The sequence below is a fragment of the Vanessa atalanta genome, chromosome 1, assembly GCF_905147765.1.
Source record: "Vanessa atalanta chromosome 1, ilVanAtal1.2, whole genome shotgun sequence".
Taxonomy (NCBI): domain Eukaryota; kingdom Metazoa; phylum Arthropoda; class Insecta; order Lepidoptera; family Nymphalidae; genus Vanessa; species Vanessa atalanta.
The window spans coordinates 7,829,619-7,851,475 of record NC_061871.1 but is presented as its reverse complement, the minus strand read 5'-3'; the positions used below and the strand labels follow the sequence as shown (position 1 = coordinate 7,851,475).

Below are 21,857 nucleotides of genomic sequence, written 5' to 3'. Positions count from 1 at the left end.
CAAATCTTTTTTATTGATATCGTAATTTTATCCGGAACCATCAACATGTTATAAAACAAAAATACATTAATAACTAATTTATATTTAGTATGAAATAGATTACAGAAATTAAGGATTTAAAAAAAATAAATCTATTAATATAAGTCGCTATTAATATCAATCCTGGTTGAAATTAGCGTATCTGTATTCCTTGTTGACCAATGTATTTTGAAAGGCCGGCAACGCACCTGCAAGCCCCCCGGTGTTGCAGATGTCCATGGGCGGTGGTAGTCACTTTCCATCAGGTGAGCCTCCTGCTCGTTTGCCACCTTATGACATAAAAAAAAAAAAAAAAAAAAAAAAAAAAAACCAATATCCGTTAATATTTTGATAAGATAATTAAGAATATTAAAATTTTACTAAATATGGCCAGTCAATGTTTCTGAATATATCACTGAGATGGAAATGCAGTGTTTCGTGAAACAATGTCTATTCTAAGCACAAGAGTAATAAAGAAAAATAAACAACATTTGACAACGAATTGACGTGATATCATTGGTCGAGAGCTTGAATAATCTATTATTCATTTCATTTATAGATTCGTGTAAAAATGGCGTTTTGAATGTTGACTAAGCTATTATCGAAACTCTGAAAGTGAAATCAATGTAGATATAAATAGTTAAGTGGAATAATGGTGTATTTAAAAAAAAAATTATTAATCAAGAACTGTCTGTAGTGCGCAATATGTCAGAGCTATAGGCAATTCAAAGTAAAAATATAAATTGCAGTTTTATTTATCTTTATTCTTTCATCGATAGGAATATGATACAGATTCAGTTTCCTTTTCATTAAATAACAGCAATGAAGAAATTATTAGATCTTATTAAAATTACTAAGTATATGAAAAAGAAAACAAAGTTAACAAGTTGTTGCTAACAAAATTCAATCATCACCTGTTTGTTGTACAGTAATTTTCATTATTACAAGCCCAAGGATTCGAAAAAATTGTTTTCTCTTTGATTTTATTTGCATAAGGCCCAGACACAATATTTTCTTCTGCAACGGTTACATTTAATATATTTTTTTAATATTGTTGATTACCACTGATTTTCTTTGATGAATTAATTCGCTTAGCGATAGAGTGGTATTACTTAAAAACTGCCAAATCGGCAATGAAGAAGTTTAAATGAAATACAACTTGTTTTAGAAAATACTGCAAATATAATAAGAAGCCACGATTTATAAATCATTTAAAAAAATCCGCCTAGTGGGCTTTGAATATGTTAAGTTAATGAAATCAGCATAAAACTTAAACGTATACTGTAACATTAAATAGAAAAGAAGTTGTTTCTAAGTTTTAGTGTTAAAAGCATTGTTTTGGTTGGAGCGATTTACATTCTAAGCCAACAAAGATGTTTGGCATCGCGCGAAGTCTTGCTCTGAACTAGGACTGGATCTTGAAAGCCTAACTTACAGAGTAATTATATTATACAGCTAAGCTTTAGTCTGTCTTAGATTAGATGTATTGTTTCAAAGTGAATACGTAGATAATAAACATGAAATCTCATTATAAGTTTAGTGTTTGACAAATCAGCTTTGCTAGTATAGTTACAAAGTCGACTTGATGAAATCTATTTATATTTTCGGATAATGCCAAAATTTTAAAGTAAATTCGGGACTGGCACTTATAAAATAAATTTGAATGAATTGACCTTTTTAATTAGTAGGTATCTAAACCGGTCAAAGTGAAAAATAAAATGGAATCCATTTCACAAAGGGATATCACTTGATTGTGAAATAAAACCGATTACAGCTTTTAGCCTTTGAGATTATTTTATAAAAGTACGTTATTTGATTCTGAAAAATCGAGAACCGTAATTTTTAAGCAAATGAGTAAGTAATAACAAATCAAGAGGTAGCACGAAATCACTCAGTTCTTTGAAACCAATGATTAAATGCTATTATCCATATGATGACATTTCCATTTTTTAATCTATACAGCGATTTTATTTGATGTTAAACGATAATTTCGCAACTGACTCGACTGCAGGCGAGCATACAAAATGGAATATTAGATTGTTTGTCTGACCATAAGGTAGTTCTGTAAAGTAAAACTCATAACGAAATCTAAGATTACATTACAGGCGAATGCTCCTGGCGAGGCATCGCTTTTAGATTTTATTTGAGTTTAATTTATTTGGATTGTCTGTGCGACTAGAAGAATAAAAAGAGTTATCGATTATTTTTTATAAATACATTTATGAAAAATAATCGCAATCTTATCCAAAACGTATATGGGTAGCGCAGACTATTTGTAAAAAAATATTTCGTGTTTTGTATTAATATTATCACGAGCTAAGTTTTCTCCGTTTTTTCCGTGTTTTAGATTGTACATGTACTATACAGTATGTCAAGATGAGAGAAAATAATCGGTCCAGGTGCTTTTGAGGCGAAAGTGGCTAAAAGTATATTGATCACTATCTACAGAAAAAAAATTAAATAAGAGAATTATAGGGTTCCAATTTCTTCACAAATTCAGGTGAAAATATCTATGTGATATCTATATGATAAGCTTTTAACGCCAAGTTTCCGAATCCACAAAGTCAATAAATCCTTCTTGGGGCAAGGAATCCGTTTCTATAATACAATTCCGCAGATATTTTTAACTTTGCCGTTTCATAAATTCAAATCATTTGTAATAAATGCATTGGTAAAGAAGGAATATTATTCAATACAAGATTATATAGATGATAAAAAAGCGTGGAGCTAATACTGACTTTGACTGGTTGACTTCCAAGCAGGATGTATTATATACATAAATAATTGTATTTAACTTAGTGCTTTGACTTTGTATTTTTAAAGCCTACTTGAATAAAGTATATTTTGATATTGTTTTTGTTTTTGTGCACAAGTTAATTATATCTATCTGTTATAGATAACTCAGAGTTTTTTTCTATTAATTAAACAAAACTTTCTCGGTGACATTTGGGCGATGTTCCTTTATTTCTTCAACGCATTGACAAAAAATCGTATAATAATAAGTACTATGATAGTTGGATAATCGACCATAACAATTCTATTATTCATACTAAGCGTATTTGTTATTCATAATCAACACTAACAGTCTGGGCGTGGATAAAACTAAACATTTAATATAATTAATTTTATTGGCTGACCTCGTTTCAATTCTAGAGACCATGTTTGCTTATTATTACTATCACGTCCTCATGAATTTGATATTATATGTATTGGCGTCAATCGTCTTGAAGGATCCTTGTTAAAGGTGTGCCGTTCGATTGTCCATAAAAAAATCTTTTATTATATCTATTTAATTACATTGATGTTTAATAATTAAACAAAAATAGACGTATCATTGGTGGTGGATCAATGTATGTATTTTAAACAATATATGAAGGCTTGCCGTAAATAGAAGTCTTTCAAAGTCCGAGTTTAGTTAAAAATTTGTACTTGATAGAGATCCCTATATTAGCTCAGCGTGAGAGTTAGGTAAGTGAAATTACAGAGAACATTGTTTGCTGAAACTGTAACGTGGGTCGGTAGTGAAATAAATAAAGTTTTAGCGAAGGTACAAAGTTTGTGCATGTCTAGATGTTTTGACTTGAGCTCCGGAGTTAATGTGTAAACTTATACCGTGAATAATTAAAAACGTACAACTAAATGTGACCAGTTTTTTCTCAACATTAAAACTTTGTTAGTCGCTTCTCACAAATTTCTTTGCCTTTAAATTTGCCAAGGCAATTACTGTTTATGTCAGTTTAAAAATTATATATTCTAAGGTTTTAGTATTTTTTATTATAATGTTAATTTTAAAAATAATGCATTCATTACGTGGCTGTTTTTGGAGCGTATTCATTTTTAGTGTTCTCATATCCGCTTATACAATATAGCTTATATATAACATTTTGAGGTATTTTGAAATTGGTCATTATTAATAAAATTTTCATGTTTCAAATTTAATGTTAGTATACATACTTTTAATATAAGTTTCCCAATTATTTGATAATATTTACATAGTTAAGACACGCTACTAATCATGATGTGATCAGAGAGATGTTTACAGTACGTGACAAATATAATCCGATCAGGAATACCTGTCGCATCGAGATTGAGTTGATTAAACTTCGCTATCTTTCACAACTCACCGCAGTCGATTGATTGGCAATCTAGACGCACCTATATAACATATTTTTTGTTCATATTTTTGTACATATCATTCGTGTAGACTATATATTCAATAATTCCTGTAATAATTAATTAAGGTTAGTTTAATTACATGTATCTATAAAATGGACCTATTGACCTAATGAACATTTAAGCATCATTATGTAATCATAAAATTATTAATCTCAATCAGTCATGCGAAGCATATAATATACCTATAGTGTGTGAATCTGCATGTGTGCGCAGTGAAGCAATGCCGTGGATAGAGTAAAGTATTAATTCTACTCGATAGGAGAAAAGACTAGAAGAACGTAGATTGTTACTCACTTAAATAGAAAAAAAGCTAGTGTTACACCAGAAGTTATGTTTTTAAACGATTAGTGACGTCTTTTTCTCTCATGTGCATGAAGGAAGGAATCAGAATTATTTAATAATCAGGCCTCGTGATAGGTGTGTACTGCACATTCATAATCGTTAAAAGCCTTTGCCAGAATCAAGTTACACAGTTACAAGAACTATAATATACCATAGAGAATTTAATATACTCTCAGTTAACACATCTGATCTTTTATAGGTTTTTAACAGGTAACACGTTATGATTACTATTGTAGGTACAAACAAGGTAGATCAACATTTCTTTCAAATACTTTCAAATAAATAACGTAAAAAGAATTAACATTTTAGTTAGTTATGTTATTATATGACGAATTATATACAAGGAAGATTTATTATTATTATTTTTTTCTATTCTATTATAAGAACTTGAATCGTCATGTTTAAGAATTAAATTGAATATAAAGTTATTACCAGTTCGAAATGTAGATTCTACCGGAAAACTCAGTAATTATTTTATTCTCAAATAAAATATACTATGTATTGACAACTATATATATACATATAAATTTAAATGTTCTGTGTGTTAATCAACGCATACAAAACCCCAACTTTATTTATGATCATTTACATACATATATCTTTTTAAAATAGGCGTTTGAAGGCGAATAAATAAAGGTCACCAATGCCTACAAACTTCGCCTTGTCAAATACATTAGCCATTGCATACATTGTCAATGTGCTTCCAATCATGGGATCAAACAAGGTTAAATCTAACCTAGGTACACAAATATTACATAAGTACATCTACAGCTAACAAACATGCGCATCCTTAGTTATAAACAGCCGTACCACGAGAATTTCACATCTTGGACAAACTGTAGACATTGTTGGACCATAGTTGGCCAATAAACTTACCTTTCTTTAGATTTAATACAATACATATTTCGCAAACATTTCAATTTGATTTATGTTATAAAATACATATATTGATTTTCGCAAACCGAGACGATGATATTAAACAACCTCATTAAATATATACATAGTAATAGTAATTAAAAAAAAACTTTCGTTAAATTCAACATTATCGTGTATTTTCACGAATATACAATACAAATATAGAACATTGTTTTTCTGAGACATCTTTTGTGTTTTTCAACCAAATTATTCGATACCTACAATATGAATATTTGAAAGCGCTTAAAAGCTCTAACGTTTAATGGCGGTTAAAAGCTTGCATTCAAGGTTTATCGGTAAGGTTTTCGACATATGGTAAAAGGTTAGTCTAAAAATAGTGCATAATTTATATTTTGTTAAAAAAATTTAACGTTTTTTAAACCTAAGTCTTAGTCCTAAGTAGCATTTCTGATACATAAAATATAATGTTTAAACTAAATACTTTACTCAAATCTACAATAATTGTAATCTTATCTATCGCTTGATAATGTCTGTATTTCTATTAAATTATTTACATATAACGTTCTGTTTTACATTTTATGACTGAATTTATTGATATAATGCTATTTTCATCGTTTCAGAAATTTCGTTTCGGCTGTTTGAGGACTACAGCAAATTCATTCATTTAATGGGATTAATGTAAGTTTTAATATATTTTGATATACCGTCTACGTATTTATGAATAATATTTATATAATTTTATAAGCTTTTTTATTTTAATTATTTTTAATTTACCTTCGATTCGAATTAATACGTACGATCGTATAGTATATTTATTTATTAATGATTTCAAAAAAAGGGCCTCCGTGTATTATTACGTGATTAGGAATGGCTTATATAATAGGCGTAACGTATAACTTTCACAAAGAGTTTCATAACTTTCAGTGCCGAGTTACGTTGGTTGAGTTAGTAGCCATCGTACTCTACTCAATGGCCGGAACGTTATGCCTGACCTGGTGCAGGTCGGGGCGGCATATTTACTGCCTTTGTCGTTCAAAGTGTTCTTGCTTTGTGACGTCTTTTTTAAGTTTTCATAATATATTTCTTTACCTAGTTCCTTTACCCTGTTTGATGATTTATAATTTTTTCATTCGAAAACCTTTATTAATAAAATATGTTTTACATAGTATGCCTAGTAACAAAATGTAATTTAGGCTAGAATCAGACGAATGTTTTTGTTTTTAAAACCAAACAATTATGTTCTTTTCGATTTATCTAAGTTCATAATCTTAGATATGTATGATGTGCGCATTTTCGGACTTATATAAATTACGTATAGAGTTCATTCACAAATTTATATGTTCTGGAACTGATAATTTACATTACATTACAATTTACTCAATTTTAACCTGTTCTAGAGTTGACAAAAGAAATAATTTAACCTTGATAAGCACAGAGGCTCGGAGAACTCATAATAACTTATGAAGAATTAAGAAACGAATTTGTTTATATACGAGGATCTATGTGGTTTTAAACATTGCCTGTAACTTTTATATTACATTTAGATGAAATTTAAAAAAAAACATTTTTACCTAAAGGTAAAACTTACTTAAATATTTATTTAAAAATATAATATAACGAAATATTTGATTCATTTTTGTTTCATTCATTTCATCATTTTTATATAATACAAAAGTTCGATTCTGTTTACGGAAAAATATTTCAATTACTTGGTGGTATGGCTTTGCGCAAGCCCGTTTGTTTAGGTATCACCCAGTCATCATATATCCTACCGCCAAACAGTGATACTTAGTATTGTTCTGTTCTGGTGCCAGGGTGAGTGGGGCAGTGTAACTACAGGTATAATGCATATAACGTCTTAGTTCCCAAGGTTGAGAACGCATTGGTTATATAAGGAATGATTAAAGCCGTGCCAATGTCTATGGTGGCATACCTACACCAAATAAGTGTTATGACATTTTTGGGAATTTTTATAATAATAACGTAATTGATCCTATTTAAATTTTGTGCCTACTGAAATACCAAGATTTATCTTGATTTTGGTTACATAGTATATTATTTTATTCAGTTGCTATTGTATTGAGTAATTATATGCTTAAATTAGAATTAAAAAAAAAAACTTTTTTAATATTATTAAATATTGCATATTTTTTATACTTACACTCCAATTTAAATACAGTATAATAGTTTATTATGTTTTTGTATGCATGGTATTAATCTTTATGCAAACTTTCGATTGTGATCTCCTTCAGTGCCGTCACGTCATAATTGTAACAGGTAAGTTTTCACTGCTCTACGGCAACATTAAATACACTACCTATTATAATATTGGATAATAAATCTGTCAATAAAACTGGATGTAGTTGCTACGGGTTTCATGTTTGCAGTAGTTTTAGGTAACGTATCCGAGTTTTAGATACATTTTACATTTATGTGAAAATTTTAGCTGATTTTCCGCTTCAGTAGTATCAATTTTGTTGTTTAGTGCTGATATATGGTGGTTTGTTTGCAGAACTATTCATGCCAAAGTTAAGATTAAATAAATAAATAATTTATGTAATTAAAATTTAATTGACGGCGCTTATTAAGTATTAAATGTATTTAATAGTAATATTCACACACAATAATAATGTATTTAACAGAAATCCCACAGTAAACACATTACCAACACGATATCATCATTAGACCAAAGCTCAGTTATTCAAAGTTGCAAACTCTCCATAAATGCCTTCTATACAAGTCCATTTCCGTTAGTATTGCAAGCCCTTATCATGAAAGTGCACTACGCTTCAAGCCGATTACGTGAACGCGTACTTCCCACGCTGCAACACAATGAACATCAGAACGAAAGCTTTCCGTAAAACAACAATGCTCATTGTTCACTATCTAATGAATTTTGCATGAACGAAACGTTAATGCCAAAAAAGTATTCCAAAAATTTCGGAATTCAGACCATCATTGAGATCGGCGAACGTAATTTCCACAACCCTCGTCAAATCAAATCGTCCTTTCAGTGCATTTATATTAAAGCATCAGTGAAGCGTGAAAATTATCTTTGGTGGAACAATCATCGATTTGGGGGTCAGGCCTGGGTGGCTACATCGCTGCCAATTATACGATGTGCGTGCCCAAAGTGCTTTATCTAATTCACTGGGCAATGGATTTAAGTGACGGCTCACGATGGGCCTCCGTTTCTGAAGCGAATAAAGGATTTCGTAATGACTATTTTTCCATTATTTTATAGCGTGAGGAACTTTTACTTTAAAATAAAAGGTATATTAAACTGAAATTAAAATTAGTATTTTTATCTGTTTTTTTAAATAAGTTGGTTTGCAGGTGTGTTACATATTTTCTGCCAGTTTCAGTTTCTGCGTTGGTTGGATTTGGATTTACCGATATTTTCTTATTAGGTATATATTATAGACCAATTACTGAGTGGCAGGTATTTTTATTTTACGGTTGTGAATAATCTGCTTTCGATTGAAATAGTCTCAGCTATCTTCAATATAAACGATTTACTTATTCATACGATTGAGTATATAATATTTCTGTTTCGTTCAGTCAATTGTTCACTGCTGCGACCTGCCGAATCGTATAAAACAAAATAGTGTAGACTGTTAATAGTTTTATTGTTTCTTCAAAACAATACAATATATGCCGTACTATTTTCAATTATTTTTATATTGCGAAAAATACGAATTATTTTATTATTATGTATGTTGTTATAAATCTCAAAAAAAATGTCTAAAGTTCGCAAGCGTAAAATTTTAAAATCTAAATATAATATGGTTATATATTTTCATATTCTTTTTTTTGCAATAGAATAAAATATTTTAAAATGTAATAAGTTATGGAGGTAGAAATTTATTTTCACTTTGGTGCTATGAGTGCTAAGTCAGTGTAAATGTTTCATTCGTTCCAATTTGTACGAGAGAAATTTTATTCAAGAGTGCACCTACAGAAAATATTGTAAGTGAAAGGGAAGAAATTCATTTATCAAAGATTTTATTCGTGAAAGACTTGAAAGAATCGGTAATTTTATACTTTCTAATGCTTTCAACAGCTCCTGCAAGGAAATATTGAGGTGCATATTTTTAATGTTACAAGTTAGCCATAAAGCTAAAACCGATTTATGCGACTAGTAAATTAAAGCACGTCTCATAGCCTTGCTATATTTATAAATATTTCAACATCACAGAGTGCTAGTTCAACTTCAGGGTAATTTAAATATACTAGATTAAAGAGTCAGCTATGATTGTCAGTAACATATCAATTATTACTTTTGTGAATCATAGTTGTATGTACTGATATTAAATTTATTGTACCAGACAGATGGTTAAATCAAGAATTTTCGTCGGCAGTCAGCCTAATAAAGGTGAGGGTGAATTTAATTTCGTTAAAGCGGCGACGAGAGACGTTTGTATCGCTATGGTGTCTAATTCGTACCTACGTTTCTTCCCTTTTCCGTTCTGTTTATTTAATACTGAGTTTCTTTCGTAGCCGGATTATCATTAATTATGATTGCTTAAGTCCTTCTTTCTTGGGCTTTTAGAAGATAATTGATACTAACTGTTGTTAGTTTTGTGCTTTATTAATTTATTGCGTTTTGTATTTATTACCTTTGAATATTTGGAAATGCTTAGATTGTATATGTTTCAGTTGGTTAAACAAAATCTAATTTGGTAGAGTCTAAACTTTAATAAAATATTTTCATGACTTTTTTTTTTAATTTTTTGTTGATTTCGTTTACGAATTGCTGATAAAATAAATGTAATTGTCTCCAGTTCTTTTCTAAGCTTGAAATTCAGGTTAGTAATAGTAAATTATGAACATAAAAAAAACACCAATAATAATAAAAAAAAAACATGCAAATAGACTAGTGTGCAGCAATATAAGACTTATTTGGCTCGAACTAGATAATAAGTAAAGTAGAACGATGTAACCCACAGTCAGAAAAACCTTGTTTGGTTTAAGCTTGAGGGTACGATTTATTTTATATTTATTTATAGTTTTGTATAAATCAATAAAAAATTTAAAAAATGCCGATATACACAATTACTGACGTCCATTTCAGCAAATTCTGTCATAATAAAACATGAAAATAATAAACCTAAAAAAACAACATTGTTTGTATTACTTGTTCTCGTCATCTAGCCAATCATTTATTTAACTAGTGGTATCATATACAAGTAATATAAAATAATAGTGTCTTGTATAGTTTCTGTGTAAGTCTGTTACAGCAATTAAGAAATTTAATTTTATTAGATTAAAAACCTTAGAAAGACTATGCTGATAAACATCTGAGCCAGAAATGTGTGACGGATGTAAAGTAAAAGGATATAAGTATCAGGTTTATTTTACTTTGAATTGTGTATGAGCTTTACCGCGTTCCATGTACACACAGTATTCAACAGGCATAAAACAAAAAATGTGTACTTTTATATCGTACAGTTTTGAATGATCTAAACATTTATCCTTTCCATTCAATTGCGTTCAATTTTCTTAAATTTTTAAACAAATTACAATCTTTTACTGTTCTACCCATGTCACACTATTGGCCAAAGTGGATATAAATGAGGAAGATTTTAGTGGCTCAGGATCATAACTTTATTATTACTAAATAATTTCTAATTCCATAATACTAGACTAATATTTATCACAGACAAGTTAGGTTTTTTCCATACAGTAACAGTTTAAAATCAAAGTCGACTTGAAGCTCAATTAAGTGTGATTCTGTAACTTGGTTATATACAATAAGACAGAATTTCCCGTTAACACCGGTCTAAATTTCATTTGATTTAGAGTTTGTAATTTCATCATTTTTAATAGTTTAACGAAGAAATGTTTTAAGTTAACTCAATAATCCATGGACTTCAACTGAGTTTTAAGTCAAAGTTAGTAATTTCTTGGAAAAATGTTGTCAGTGCTAATCCTACCAAGTAATCGAATTAGAGACGACCATTGTCCTCACAACTCTCCTCATTTGTTTCTAGGGCACTCCGATTTTCTTCTTCCAAGGATTTACTGCTCATTTTAATTGGAATTTAGAGCATCGCCCCTTGTTTCACGGTTTACTTCGCATTGTTCGCTAGAAACATGACTCGGAATAAACGAATTAAATAATAAATATTGTTTTCATATTTCAGCGTGCTTTCATTAAGTGTTTTGTATTTTTTTTCATCGCTGTTCTTTTAATTTTACTGAAAATATTTCTGAGAAAAATATAATCTTGAACGTGTTAAGTTTAAGTATTTAAATTAGGGCAATGTTCTCAATTTTTTTATTACTTTGTACTGGTTACTATTTATTCAAAGTTATACGAGTAACAAGCTTTCGTCTTTGACTATTCTCTTCAAATTTATAGTAATTAAAAAAAAAAAAACATAATATACTTTATTCAAGTACTTTGAGTCGTCACAAAAAACATTAAGTGTAGCCTACCACAGGTAATATATTATAAATGTTAGCTTTTACTTTTTTATCTTGTGTATTATGTTTTTGTGGGTGTTAATAAAGTGCAGTATCAACATAGAAATATCAACGACATAAATTTTAGCATCTAAACACATGTAATATAAAATAAAACAATATTTTAAATATAACAAGAACAAACGTTAAATAGAGAATATCAAATATTGTTGGTCGTAAATGTTGTTAGATAAGGCAGGATTTGAAGATGAGTCTGCTAAGTGAGGGCGTATCCGGACAAAGGCGGACGGATGTCGACCCTAGTTACATACATGTGAATTGTCTTAATAAAGAAATGAGTTAACAGTTAATAGTGTTAATTCGAGATAATATCCTAAAACGACACGGGAAAGCTATGCAGGGCGCTCAGCTCAAAAAGGACACGCCAAAAAAAGCGATCTCCTTACAAACAATTTTATTTATTAATACAATGGAATTTAATTAAATAACTATCTATTTCCCCTCATTTTTCTAGATTTAAATGTCCTTTTGATGTTTTTGTGTATTTTGTAGAGGTATTTGCAGTAGGTTGCTTATAAAATAATGTCTTATTGTTATTAAGCAATTTAACACCCCAAGTTTGTTTACTAACTTATTTTAAACTGTGGTCCGGTTTTTACCACTATTTTGATAATTTATCTGGAAAGGTAAGTAGTACATTCTTAATTTATTTAATGTTATCTAATCAAATCGTTACAACATGCCATTTTGTCTTACGCTGGGTAAGCAAAAAAGATACATAAAATTGCCGAAAAATGTACTACGGAATCATAAGTCTTAAATGTACCTAGAGATAAGTCCGTTTGTTTAAATCTCATTCTATAAAATCATATCACGGGGTGAATTTCAATCGTCATTATTCCCGTGCGCAGTCAGGATGAATAGCTAGTAAATAATAAAAGCTGTTAAGAGAGCAACGTGGATACGAAATGAATTTAAATAGCTCACATTTAAATATGTTTTCTGTAAGCTCTGCTCCGTACATCGAGATCGTGTTCAATGAGTGTCTGGCTCCTCCTAGTTATTTGAAAATCGGTTCCATGATGAAATCTTTTATGCAGATTATCATTTAAGAATTTGACTAAACTATAAAATTTATTATTGAAATTGATCGGGTAGTTGACATTTTAATATATTAAATTACGATTGTATGAAAATGTATTTCTTGATCGATCGTTAAAAAAATGTTTAAAAAAAATCTGCATTTTCTGAAAGGAGTCCTGAGACGGGTTTTTAATACAAAAGCGGATTAGCGTGATGAATAAATTGCAAATCCTCTTTATCGATTGAGAATATCTGTTGCTATAGTTTATTACGTTATACGTACTTGTTTCATTCGTAAGTTCGAACCCGGGCTAGCTCTACAGAGTTAATTTGTATAATTTCTGTTTGTGATCCACCATGTGTTCGATGGTGAAGAAAAACATGTTGAGGTATCCTACCACACCATTGGAGCAGCATGGTGGAATATAACTAAATGAAAAGTTTCATTGTAACAATAATCATAATTAAAGAGGCGTTGCATGATTTTAATAACATATAAATACTGATTTAATTATTCGGTGCAATGACCGATCGATGTTTTCGACAAACCTTCAATATAAATATTATAACCGATATAATGTAGACCGAACGGTGATGGCTCAGTGGTTATATCGCGTAAATGTATCTTAACCAATGATTGCTGGTTCAATCCTAGACATTTTCATGTTCTTAACTTGTGAATAAAAATATCGTGAAGAAATCTGTATGTGTTATTTCAATGAAATGTTACCACTTTGTATCCATCAATCCGAGTAACTGTGGTGGAATTACTTCAAGCCAAAAAGCGACTTCAATGGGAGAGGAAGCCTTAGCCCAACCGTGAGACATTTGCAAGCTGTAACACATTTAATTTCATATAGTTTATATATGAACTTTACGAGGAGAAACATGGCATTGCACTTTGTAAAAATAATACTGAGTTATTTGTTCTCCACGTTTTTAATTAACTGGACGAAAAAATATAACAGGAGTTATTTTAAAAATAAAACAAAACTCGATCCTTGATTAGGCCACGTACACATTGAAAGAATATTGGCATTCTTATTTATTATTCAACATTTTTTGCCCTTTGTCCTGTGAATGCACTATTAATAGATGGTTGCCCGCGGCTTTGCCTGCGTTCTTGTGAGACTGGACTAAATCATTGCTTAAATAAATAGCGTAAGGAACATAACTTTAGAATTTATAATTTACTAATGTTATATATTATACGAAAGTGCGGTTGTAAGGCTTAATTGAAATAATACATAAGTGTCATCCACAGTGTGTTCGCGTTACCAATGATACTTACAGTCTCATGATCCAGTACTTATGTTACACAACGATAAGAAATAATGTAGAATCTACTAAAACAAATACAAGGCATATTATGTAGGTGAAAATAATTCGAAACGATATTCTTTTAAAGCTTTTAAGACTTTAACAATACCCCTTGTCTTCTACGCAGATCTAAATTACAACCGGACACAAAATCTTTCTATATTATTGCATTCATTATAGCATAAGTTTGTTATAATCTGTGAGGTAAAATTAAAAACTTGAGGACATTAAGTCTTACTTAGTATAACTTTGTACTTTACAAAGTATAATGATCTAAGTTTTTCCAATAAAATACGTACCCGACAAGTTATGTTAAATGAATATTGTATCGAGGATTCTTCTTTGATATTGCATATTTTAAAAGAACTATTTACTTCATATCATAACAAAATTGTATTTATTTTTTTACTTTTATTTTGTTAATGTGTCGTGTATTCTAGAAGATTTAATTTTGTTGAAGGGATTTAATGTAAACCAATAAATTTATTATAAATAACTGTTATTTTTCCCTCCGACTGCGTACCACTTTATGCATGTATAATAAAACGATCCCTATTACGTACTTAAAGTTAAATATAATATTATATCTATATAAATAAAAAGGAATGTTAGTATGTCAGTTCTCTATACGTACCTAAATTATTCATTCGTTTTAGATGGAACTTTAATTAATTGTTCTGCATACGCCTACGAAGGTTCATGCTTTTCTTTGTACGTTTGTACTTCAATGTATAAGTTTCAAGTAGATCAGTATAACAGTAGATATTATAAAATATATAAAATGGGCATTTCGAACGCTTAAAGTGTACCTATAATATTTTATTATATCTTCATTAGGACTACACCTTTACACAATGTATCGAACCGGTTGTAATTGTTATCTGTAATATTATACTGTTGTGTCGAAACTGTTAGCTGACCGACGACCGCAACGCAGCCGGCTTTCACATTCTGCGTGAGTGGAGTTTGGCGAAATTGTTTCATTTATTCCGTGATTCGTCATTTATTTTGGAAGCACCTAAAGGGTTTTTAGTGTGTCAAAAATTCAAACGTTCTGATAAAGATTAATTAGGGATGATTGAAAATTTATTAGGTATATGTGATTATGCAAGCAATTAAATAATGGTTAGTAGAAAAGAAGTACATACATAGATGTTGGCAACAGTGCCACTGACTGGATCCAACTTTAGCTAAGAACTGTCCAGGTGACACCTTATTTAAAAAAGTATTTCATTTAAATCGGTCAAGCAATCAAATGAAGAGGACTACGATAACGAAACAACACGCGCACTGGAATTTTATATATATACCTGTAACATTGATGGATATAATTAATTCGTTTGAAATGTTAATTCTGTACATACTTGGTACTCATTTGAATGACTCTCAAGTGAAGTGGTATTCGTTTGTTATCGAAAGTTTAAAAAGAAAGAGACCGATTTAACTAAGCAAATTAGTTTTCATTAATGGTTCTGTAGGGTCAAGTAAAAATCTTGTGACTTAAGAATTATCAACATGAATGATACCAAAAAGTAGTTTTTAATAAAAAATAATTATTTTCCATTGTTTTGTATTGTGAAAAAAGTCCAGCGATTTATTATATAATCTCACCACTTATTAATTTGTTTTAAGTTCTTATTTATCGCTTATCCGTTTATATTATATATTAAACGTATTATAACAAATGATCGCTCGCCAAAATTACGTAATAGTACCCGATCGCTGTGATGCTATCATATGCAATTCTGTCATTTACACGCCTCTTTGTTTGCATATAATTGGAAATTTACCCTTTATTCTATGATAATAAATATTTACATCGTTGCTACAAATTTTGTTTAAGTATTTATAATTTAATTTGTTTTGGTTGATTTTATTTGTGTTTTATGAGTAATTTCGGAGAATAGCAATTAGGTAATTTGTATGAAGAATGATTAAAGAAATAATAATAATAATAAAAAAACAGTTATACTAGAACCTTCTGAAGGGCCTTTAATGGTAGCAATCTTAATAAAAGATAAGTATAACATACTGTGGACAGAAGACCGAGATTTCTCAAAATTGTCATCTTAAGCTTGAAAAAAAAAATATTAACTATAGAAACTTAAAAAAAAAATGTTTACGGGTTTTTTGTATAGTGACACGCTAGGACTATATTGTATAATTTGATCAGATCTTAGATAGGGTTTCTATAATGTACATGTAAATGGAACACAAGTACAAATAACAAAAAAAAAAATGTTAAAAAATAAAACACGGAGAAAGTCAATCTTTTGAAATCCGCTGAGAGCAGGATATAATATGTAATTATATTTATTGGATCCACAAATCTTATTTCATATTAGATTTGAGGTGACGTTATTTAATATTTGATTAAGAACGCTTGTATGATACCAACGACAGTGTTTAGTGTCATAGTATATTACATAATATGCTTGGGTAAGGCAAGAAGGCAGATAGTATAGTATCTATAAAATTTTACCGCTCACATTAACACATACAGTAGATATAGATAAAGTTATAATAAAAAGCCTTTTATACATAAATATATATAAATAACAGAGTCATCGATCAAAATCAATAGTAATCATTTCATGCAGTAATAAAAAAAATAAAAATAATGAACTGAATAAATAAATAATAAATTGAAATACTTTTTTTCTTGTTTCATTTTGTAGTAAATAAGTTAAAAAAGTAACATGCGTGTCTCTCAGTTTCGGGTAAAGGCCTCGTCCAGAGATGCATAGTCTTTATCCGCGGCTTTTTTTCACCGGTTTCTACAATGTCGTCTGCCCACCTAGTACCTACAAGTAAATATAGAAGGTGGAGAATTCGACTGAAGAAATATAAGAACAACATAAAATATATCAGTTAAAACGTGGGTAAATGATAATACAAATACAACGTTGCTAAAACTTCTTTTTTTTGTTGCTTTTATTCAATAGTTTTTTTTAATGTGATAGAAAACAGAACTGTTTATTTAAATTGTTAACGAGAACGTGAAATATTTTTTCAAGACGTTTTACATTATCATAAATAAATAGGAATGAAGCGTAAAATGTCAAATAAATGAATGTTTTTATAAAAGCGGGTCTAATATTTTTTATTTAGAAAAGAGTGTACCTACTAGTTTATCTCCCTTATATTTGATGTAGTACCGAATCTACATAAGATATACTAAGTATAGTTATGTTCAAGTAACTTTAAATTCTTCATTAGAGTTTTCGTTTTGTCTCGTTTGAATGTATATCTTTTAATGTGTTTTCTGTGTGTCAATGGAAACATTGTTAGATCTTTAAAAAAAGAAAACATGCTTAAAAATGGAGTGTTATAATATAAATCTTGTATTTTTTTTGTAACTGTGACGGGTATAAGTGAGGACAAACGTTTTAATGTTTTATTTTATTACGAAAGATTCAACACAAACTTAAGAATCTCATCACAGCCTAGTTAAATTTGTAGGTCGATAACACTAACGCATTTTTTAATTCAAGAGTTTTGCTCTTTAAAATTCCAAGATTCTAATAAAAAAAATTATCACTCCCTCAGCATTTTTCCGCGGCTCAAGTACCTGTTTCAAATCGAGAGACTAAAGCCGGGTTTAATTTGGATCTGGTACGGAATTTCATCTGCCTTCATATAAATTTTAGGGGGACATAGCTTTTAATTTTTCATTATTTTACTTTTTTATTAGTTAGGTTATATTGAATCAAGATAAATTCTTCAAAATATGCATTATCTATTTATGGACTCACACGTGCTTGCTTTGGTTTTGATCATTGTTGTGTCATATATATAGGCTGCATCCAAATTCATTCAACCTTAATTGAGTAACAAAGATTTCTGCGTATGAGAGAAAGGACTCCCAAGACATGAGATATTAAAATATTTTATGCTTCCACTAAATCCAGCATGTTACTGTCACAACACTTAATTTACTCTAAAATTCGGATGTGAACGTTATAATTAGTTCTCATCTTAAACCTCTCATTGTCAAAGACACGTCTCTCAGTCTTATAAGGCGTATAATAAATCAGGCTGAGTGTGACGCAGACTGCGTCTCTAACTTTTAGACGCTCATGTTAATTCATTATTCGGTATGTCTTTATAACTATGCTCGACGTGATGTTAATTATAATTGCATAATGGTTTTCGACTTCTTTTAAGTAGTATTGTTTAAAATAAAAAAACTAATAGACTTTACGTGTTTTTTTTTGTTTTTACTTCTTATTAGGGTTTTGTGAAAGCCTGTCTGGGTCATATGATGATGTCGTTCTGACCGATTTCGGTCAAGGAAGACCAGTCAATTACACAGGATATACTATAATGTGTGCGCAAACACAAGTACACTCTCTATCCCCTAACTCTCATAATCTAATGGGACAGCAAATTCGATACGAACGGAAAGTGTTCAGGTGCAGCCTTTAGCAGGCTCGAGAGTGCTACGAGAGCGAGAGCCGAGAGCTTTTGGCTATCACACACTTCGAACATCCATACTTCATTATTAATGAGAATTTTTCGACAGAAAAACCCAATAACTTTTTAATGACCCGATCTGGGCTTTGAACCCAGACCCTCGGAATATGTGGCCTTGTGATCTGTTATCTTGTGATCATAGCAACTATATCAACGACGCACTCATTACATATTCTACTGCCAAACAACATTTAGTATTGTGGTGTTCGGGTTAGAAGTTTGACCGACTCATTTCACAAGGGACATAACATCTTAGAATCCATGGTTGGTCGGGCATTGGTGTAAGTAAGTAAGTGTGTAAGTAATGGTAAATAATTATTACGGTGCCAAAGTCATTGGGCGATGTTGATTTTTTTTTTTATAAAAAATGATAGATTTTGCCCTTATATCTATTTCTTTATTATAAAATCACGCATTTTACCGAATATAACAGATTTAAATTAATGGATATTAGCAGCGATACAAATAATTCTGTAACTTTGTAACATAATCAATTCTTATAATTATGTTTCAAAGTGATATAGATTAATGTGGTCGCTTCTAATTCTTATCTATATACAGCTATATACGAAGACGTGGTCCAGTAGCCTTATTAAACTCTTGAAATAACTTAAATTCCCGCCTACAGAAATAAATATATAGATGATTTTAGTACTAAATTAAATTGATGTACTCGTATATATAAAGTCCTTACTAACAATGATAATCTCATCAGAGCTAATCAATTAAATGACTAATGGAGATTGCGCTTTATATGTATAGAACTTGAGATCGTTCAGCGTCATTGAAAAGACATATATTACAAAGTTGACCCGACCAAAGGTCGCTTGGTAATAGACATTGACCAAAATTTGTTTGAGCTTAGCGAATATTGATATAGTAATTAACAAATTGAAAGTATGAATTGAAAAGGACGTTGAACAAACTTAATTAGAACCCTTAATTATAGTACATCAAAGGATAATCCTAAACGTTTATTCAATAAAATGTTCGTATATTATGGAATAATTACTTTGAATCATGACATTATCTATGCTAATATGATATATAATACTAATATTAAAGAAGAAAAATGTTGTTTATTTAGAGCGCGCTATTATAAGGATCTTCCATTTCGATTTGAAAATAATCTTTTTGTGTGTGTGTGTATGTGTGGCTATTTTTAGATAAAAATTAAATGCTAGGTGGCAGGGCTTTGTGCAAGTCCGCTTTGGTACATGTCTCATTACATATTTTGACGCAAACATAAATTTTTACTACTGTTGTGTACTGGTTTTATGGGTCATAACATCTTAGCTCCCAGCGTTGCTGGCGCTTTGATGACGTAAGGGATGGTTAATATGGTCAGTGGAGGCAACCTACCTACTCACTTTAAACAAACAAACAAATAAATAAATAAATATAGACTACAATACGTCACGTTATAGTTTACGGCGAAACCCTCAGAACAGCTAGTGATACTAATAGTTAGAAAAAAGATGCCCCTCCTTTTTTATTAATGCTAATAAATTCGAGTGCAACCTATTTGGATATTTTACTTTATTTGGATTAAACTTTTTGGTCCATCGAACAATTAAAGTGTTATTATACTAATTAGTATCATTACACTTTAATTGTTCGATGGGATAAGATAAGGCCCTCTACATGATGTCCTAATCTAATCTAATTCTAACCTAGATTTACCTATCTCGCCAATACCAATGTGTAAATGCCATAATAGTGAAGTGGCATTTATTATGGAGATGTCGAATATTAGCAACGATCTTGGTTTTTTTATGTGAATCAACATCAATGGTGGAATCTTCTAGGTGTCCTCGAAGTAGAGTAGAGGTTGAGAGAAAATAAAATTATTCACATATAAATCGGCAACGAAAAACCATTACCTTTTTCTGCTCTGATTGTAAACCGTTTTTCTGTTTGGTAGGTATTGACGAGCTCGTTATCCCTAAAAAATGAAAATAAAAGTAGAACAAAAATGTTTTCAATAAGTATTTTACTCGAATTTCGATCACTGGGTGAATTTAAATTTTAATCTACTAGACTACAATCTAAATTCCTTTCCCAGACTAAGCTACAATGCACAATTTTAAATATAGATTAGATCTTGATAGAGAGACTGATTTTAATATCTGTATAATTACAAAACCAATATTCGCATAAACTAGAATCTATTGAAAAAACAGAATAATAGGTGAAATAGGGAATAATACCAATCAAAAACAAGATTTTATGATTAACTATTTAAAAATATAAAAAGAATCGTTACCGATACATTTATTATATTGTTTATAAAATACTTACATTTAACATAATATGAGAAAAGCTATGATAAAAACATTCTATGCTCTTGAGTGAAACTCGGATAAAAATACGAAATGTAATCCGATTTACCGGTTGCCAACTGACGCTGCCGGCGACGACTCGCATGATATTTCGATCAAATAACCGCTCTCGTGAAGTGCTTGCGATCTACACGTGAACTTTCTAGAATTCTAGACTAATTCACTCGTATAAATAATATAGTTTATACTTATACTGAAAATATATATCTACAACGTATCTCTGTATGTCCTTGTATCATGACTGCTATTTGACATTTTATATCTTAAAAATGCATATATCATCATCATCCACAACCTTCCCAGTGTTGGGTAGACCTTTCTTTCGATAGAAATCTGCCTCAGACCTGTGCCCAAAAAAATGTGTGCGAAAAATAATTATATACGTACCCATAACCATTAACATCCATTTTCAACGTTTAGTATCGGATTTTGAAAGGAGTATAAAAAACCCTTTTAGAGTCATTCGATAGGCTCACTTAAAAGCGTCGCATGTTCGAATCCTTAAATCCGACAAAAATACGTAGGTACATAAAAGTGTCGTGCGTATACCACGCGACGACTGAATTTGTTTAGTTCAATTTAAATAAAAAATTAAAAGCTTAATGGTTACATTAAATATACCTAGTACGAATTATCTTACTTTGCTTAAAGAATGGCTCTCCTCTTCAGTAGGATGTTTGGAGCATAATTTCATTCGAAACATGCAGGTTTCCTCACGATATCTTCAATTATAAAACAAATAAATTTGCTACTAATAATTTGTTAAATACAGTGAAGCAATAAATTGTCAGTTAT

General features: G+C 30.2%; 1 protein-coding gene across 7 annotated transcripts in view; it reads left to right on the top strand.

Moving 5' to 3' along the window:
- The window catches only part of LOC125067766 (protein lin-10-like), a 121,051-nt gene that overhangs the window by 10,118 nt on the left and 89,076 nt on the right, over positions 1–21,857 (top strand). For all 7 annotated transcript variants that reach the window (XM_047676557.1, XM_047676540.1, XM_047676585.1 and 4 more), the window contains exon 2: positions 6,033–6,090. The gene's annotated coding sequence lies outside the window, so the exon portion shown is untranslated. The remainder of the gene's footprint in view (positions 1–6,032; positions 6,091–21,857) is intronic.